This window comes from Dermacentor andersoni, chromosome 5 (assembly GCF_023375885.2).
Source record: "Dermacentor andersoni chromosome 5, qqDerAnde1_hic_scaffold, whole genome shotgun sequence".
Classification (NCBI taxonomy): Eukaryota; Metazoa; Arthropoda; class Arachnida; order Ixodida; family Ixodidae; genus Dermacentor; species Dermacentor andersoni.
In genome coordinates this window covers 130132347-130139075 of record NC_092818.1, presented here as the reverse complement: position 1 = coordinate 130139075, position 6729 = coordinate 130132347, and positions in this window count along the sequence as shown.

Below are 6729 nucleotides of genomic sequence, written 5' to 3'. Positions count from 1 at the left end.
GACCTCACTGCAGGTTAAGCGCGAGCCAGTTACAGCCCACACGTTATGTGAACGACGCACATTTTACAGGCACTGCATTTTACGGCAATGCAATTTTCTTTGGGCGCCTTCTGCTCACAGGGTTCTTGCTTTTTTGCTTTTTTTCCTTACTTTTTTCTTTTTCACGTGTGTTCTCTGACTGCAGGTAGAATGAAAAAATGCCGTAGAAACCATCGAGTATGATTGCCAAAGTGAGCGAATAGCGAATCAAATGGACACACAGCAACACTTCCTATGTATACCGCTGACGTTGATAACAGTATTTCAAGATGGCGGCACAAATGATCGTCGACATATGTTTTCTTTGGCATAATATTGCATCTTTAGTGCCTACCCACTTCTTTGACGTGGTGAGATTTTTTGGTTTTGTGACGTCGCGTGAGAGATAGGCGAAGTGGGTGCAGCGCGAAAAATATTAACCAATAGCGGTGAACTAACGGTGAAAAAAGGCGTAGAACCTGATTTTTTTTCAGTACTTTGCCTTATTATGCATAATCGGTGTGTACGCGTCATATCAGACGGGGGAGTTTTCGCATACACGCCGTCATGCTGGATAGCATGGAAGCGTGACGGCGGCAGCGCTACAACGACGATGTGACAACGATGCAGGCGACGACGGTACGATGATGACAGCATGGCGACATTAACTTTAATATAATGCATATCCCGCGCTCTGTGAGAGTCGGTCTTCATCGAAGCTGTAATTATCCGGCAATACGAAACGGCGCATTTCAGACGCGAAGCGCGGACTTCGGCGACGAATGCACCTCGAAACCAGGTAGCCGAGCAACGCCGACTCGGCACCACCACCGATCACAGCACGTTAACTTTCAAATTTCGCAGAGCCTACGTGCGACAGCATGCGTGTCTCAAGGAGCTATAGTTGGCATTCGGCGACCAACGCGCCATGCGTTTTTAATTAGATAGCTCTCGCACTATAGCCTTGCAAAAGTTGCTTGCCAAAAAGATCGCCGGCAACTTTTCCAAGACTGTGTCGGCCTGTAACAGTCAACACAGCTATCGCTCCACCGAGATCAAGTGTCCCTTTCCTTAGGTCTAAATACCCAAACAGCATCCAACCACAAAAAAATGGTAACCAAAGAAACTGCTTTAATAAAATGCAGAAGCTTGCACTCTGTCCAAGGACTTTTCAGTGCAGACGAGCGCTTATTTTAATGCTTCTCGTGGCATGAAACTTCGCACCCCTCGAATTCCGGTTCCCTAAGGCCATCGTTTCGAGCTACGGTGCATTGATGCGCCAGTATCAGGTGCAATAACTAATTCCTACAGAGCATGAGGCCACAAATATTTCGAATATTTGGCGGCGCTGCCTTCAATTTCAAGCGCGTAAGATACATTTCCGACATACTCTGGCGGCGAAAGTTTTCTAAACGAACAATAATAATACTTAGGGCCAATAACTTAAGTTACTTGGTGAGGATTACTGCACAAAACAGCGAAAAATAAGCGGAATATCAACGTATTCGGCTGCTCATTTTGCGCCCTGTTTGCGTTATCAGCACACTTTGTTTATAAACTTGCTGCTGTTTTTTTTATCCCTAGGAAGCCGTTTGATTTGCACAATAAATGCACGAATACAACTGGTATTGTGGATATCAGGGTGTCGTTAAAAGAAAAGAAATCACTGTCCTTTTTAATGTTTTCCCTTTTTTCTTAACCTTGCCAGTTTCGACGCAGAACCGTTTGCTCGCCTTTGTAGATTAAGTGTAGTTAAGTTAGCCATCTTGTTTACGCTTGCCCTTGCTCGTCCTTGCGCTTGAGCTGGCATGTCCAGCGGCCGTCCTGTATTTCTAATGTGCCCTCATATAGCGACTGCTTTGCGTTGAAGTTGCCAGAATGCTGTAAGGGTATGCTCCTGCACGTCGAATGAACGACTTGAAACGCCAAGAACTTTTTAGGGACATCTTGTGCCATTAACTTACATTGTATTCACTGTTACTATCAGCCACAGTGTGGAAACTTGCCGGAATACCATGCCATAGACAACTAGTGTCGACGTAAGTTTCTGCACCTGTAACCATATCTGCCAACATGCGAACTTTAAAATTCGTAAAAATCCCGCAGACGGAAGGGAAGGAAGGAAGCACGCGTCTTTAGGAACTTTACCCTGCGCACACATTTCGGGTGCGATGACGCAAAGCTATTCTAATTTGTTTCTATTCCAATTCTACCATCAGCCGTGCACGCTTGGTCGGAAATTCTTCGGTGCACCCTCATTCCACCCGTCTGTGACGCGACTTCGCGAAAACTGCTAAAACTCCCCCATCTGATACAACGTGTACACACCGGTTATGCATAATTAGCCGAAGGTATGGACGTAAAAAATTCTGATTCTACGCCTTTTTTCGCCATTAGTCCACCGCTATTGGTTAATGTTTTTCGGGCTGCGCCCACTTCGCCCATCTTTCACGTGACGTCACAAAACCACGAAAACTCACCACGTCAAAGTGGCCTGTAGGCACTAAAGACGCATTAATACGCCGAACAAAACTTAAATTCTTTTCGGAATAGCTGAAGGCTGCCCCTTTCTGAAGAGATATAACATGGCTACCCCCTGATCACTCTGGAAATGATAACTCGGAGCTGCCGAAGGGAATATATTCGTCAGCGTCTCATAAAAGTTTCTGCATTACAGTATATCGTTGTTGAGTTCTTTAGGCCCGTATATGACATCGCTAATCCAACTCCTCTATGCTGACGGTCCGTCCTAGCGGAATATTTAAGCTTCTGCTACACGCCGCCGCGAATTTTGACCAGCCACCGCAAGCTAAGCAAGAGCGAGCGGAAATCACAGACGCAGGCACCACTCTCCTCATCTGGCTATCTACTTTCACTGCGCTGTAGCTTGGACCCACCAAAACCTATCCACTTCTGCGTGCTGCTCACCTCTTGTCAGCCAATCATGCACATATGAAAAACCTGCCAATGTAGGCAATGCTATTTGCTTTCAAAGCCCTGAAAACTGACCTATAAATAAAGAGAGTGTTCGATTCGACTGTCAAATAACGCTGTGGGGCACGCCCGATGCTTGCGTCGCCGATCACGTAAATGTGACGTCAGGATCTTGGAATACAATCATAATGGAATAGCTTTAAGTTATAGGGCCCCTTATTGCATACGAGCCGTAGCAACGTTGGCACAGTAGAGACTGGCAAAAAACATTGTTTTTAGATCCCAGCGACCTTTGCAGTGACTCTGCTGACATCGATTTTGCCTGCTTCAGAAACTTGTCTGAATAGCCTTGCCCGAACCAATTGAGTAACGTTCTGGTACATTGCGTCTGGCGCTGCCACAAGAAGGCAGCGCAAGTACTATCACAATTTCTTTTTTGCACACAGTTCTTGCAATCTAGCACCGACCCATCTTTCAACCCCTTTAAAAAGTTTTTCACAGATTGAATTTTTTTAGTAAAACATGACGCAACTTTTTTAAGATCTAGGGGTGCGCGAAAATAAGCGTTATGCTAAATTTGACAGCACATATTGTCTGCTCTTGATACTTCTGCCGCACATTCAGTGCTCAGATCTGGCAGTAAAGGCTTTGAAACAAGTGAAGTACTCGTAAGAAAGCGAGGAACGTTAGGGAGACAACAATGCTAGCAAGGACTTCTGCAAATATTGTGTAAACAAACACGGACACTAAACTAAGTAAACATTTCAGTAAGCCCAATTAATGCTCACGGATGCTTGGAAAATGCAATGTACGGTTTCACGTTGAAAAAACATCGCGGTTTGTGTATTCGAACAAGGCAAAGAGGTTGCAAGAAGATGGACACTTCAATTGAATAATAGAGGTGAGCAAGGGAAGCCTCAGCCTGGAGCCAACGTTTCAACAAGCAAACATATTTGTGAGGGCCGTGACGAAAACACGTTCCCACGCTGAGGCTTCCCTTGCTCGTTCACTGTTGATTGGCTCAACGCTGAGCCGAACTTACTACGAGCATACTTGAAAAACTTCGTGGGAACACACTGTGCTCAGGTCTGTCATCCGCTGTTTGAAGAGAAAGAAAAATTGTTTTTACTGATTTGTCTGTTTGAGAAGCGTGGAATAGGTCAATTGTGTGAACATACCTTTTCTAGCTATCTCTTATGGTGCAGGGCTAGCCCAGTTATTGATTTCATGCACGTGCATGAGCCATTTATCATTTGTAAAATTACAAATGTGGGTCATTTGTAAATGTAAAATAATGCACGTATCCATATGTAATTCTAATCCTAACACTTGCCATCTTAACATTCCATTAGATTTCATCATGTCATATAAATAACTTGCTGCACACATTATAAATAACTTAAAGTTCACCATTAATATAGAGTACGTCATCAACAATTCTAATCATTTGCTCGGGTACTTACGGTGCAACTTTGTTAAAGCACCGTCTACGTTATAAGTACAGCTTTACGAGACTAATACGCTCGAAACGTAAATAAATCCGCCTGCAATATGGGATCCTAGTCACGTTAATCTTATTACATCACTTGAACTCATAAAAATTGCTCATTTCATTCTTTCTAATTACCTATAACCATACTGCGAGTGTAACCTCAATGAAAGCTAACGTAGCGCTTATTCCACTAGCTAACAGCCATAATGTCGCGCGTCTTCCCGTATTTCATAAAAATCTTCTATCACGACACTTCACGACGACTTCAAAGTGCGCCGTCAGTACATATCGAACCGCGTTGATCATCACAGTAACGTAGGAATTGATTCACATTGCACGAAGTCCTTTCATTCCCTGTACGTCTCAGGAATGGAACTACCTCCCATCAAGTATCGAAGCCATCACCGATAACGAACTTGTTAGCAAAACATTACCTAAGATTGTATAATCAGGATAATTATATTACCAGAACTCACTGCACTTATTTGCTTGTTTGCTTTATTCTACTATGTCAGCACTCCCCTCTTTAATGCCATATGGCACTCAGGATATCTTAAATTAAAAAAAAAAAAAATTGCCAGTGGCTTGGATCGGCTATGCCAGGATGTACGTAGCGAAAGCTAAGGCATAGCATGGTTAGCCTTGGTTAATCTTGATTGCAAGTCCAGGGAGCACCGCCACGGCGAAATCGCAAGTTCGCAGCGAGTAAAGCTTGCGCTTGAAAAAAAATAATAAAATGAACAATGTCTGCCAGAGTTTCAGTCAACATGAGGTATCATTTCCTCGAAATTGCATTGGGCGCGTTTGATCGCCTTAACATTGTTTACATTTTCACGTAACAAATTATTGATACCTGGTAGTAATGCAGTCAAACTGATTTGCAAAAAGCAGATGACAGAGTTTGTGCATTAGCTAGTAGCAGCTTTCTACATTGTTTTTATTCTGGTCGTCATGGCTATAACTAGAAAAGAAACAACTTGGGACTCAACATGTTACTTTCCGTTTGTTATAAAATACCGTTAAAAGTAAGCAAGCTTGTATAAAATTTTAGCATTCCTCTCAGTACCATACAGCACCGTAGACTTGCTTTCCTGATAGGGCCTACAACCCTATACCTGGTAAACTTGCAAACATTTCATGGTGAGACACATAATGTGTGTGGGTGTGTGGCGGGGGGGGGGGGGGGGGGGCTGGCTCATGGAGGCGCAGCTGTTGATGTATAAAAAACGCAACAGCTGCAAAACAGCAGCGAGGTTGCCGCTGGGTTCCCCCGTGGACTGCTCGCGGCATCTAGCGGCTCCTGTTCGAAATGCACGAAACGACCTTCGAAACTCGGAGCACGCGGATAGCAAGCAGGATTATAACCTGTAATGTGGCTACAGCGCAGAACACACACACACACACACACACACACACACACACACACATATTATATATATATATATATATATATATATATATATATATGGCTAAAGTTCCAGGGCCACTGCCAGAAACAGCTGTCGCCTTAAAGTCGTGTGAGCCTGCGCACCGATGTGGCGCGTCTATTTTGCATAGGATAGGACTAACTTCCTTAAAGTGCCAGCAACCCATGGTTTACCGCTCGATTTCGCATATTTTCCTATATTCCGGGCACACGGCAAGACTGTACTGCGTTCATAAGTTGCAATGTCATGCAATCTTCAATACTCAGAAGAGCACGTCTAGTTTGTGCATGACAGAATGCATGGCGCATTAATAGCTCCAAACGAGACGTCAAGGGAGCACTTATCGCAGTAATGCGCGCAGCCGCGCGAGGACTATAACGGCTTGGGTCATGCCTGCTCATGCTTTCTGTTTCAGCACCTAATGATTGTCTCACCCTGCTAATGACAATGTATACTCATATATTCAACCAACGCTGCACTTTCATAGTAATTTACGTCATCCACACTGAGCCACAACTACAAGTCTTTTTTTCTTTCTTCCGTTATCTCCTATTTTTTTATTTCCTCTGCAAGCGGGTAGGCGTGGTGTTCCTTTCGGAGGCCCAACTGCTTGCCCGCTTGTCTGCCTCTTCGTGATGTTTGTATATATGTTCGCATTAATAATGATGACGACAACGACAATAATAATAATAATAATAATAATAATTATTATTATTACTGACAACTGCTACCGAAATTCAAAAGTGTATTTCAAAAGCAGCGAAACTGCTAAATGTGAGCGCCAATTCGGACGTGGGTTGTGACAAACATGTGTTCGCTGGGAACGAGTGAAGGATAAACAGTTTTGTTTTTTTCCTT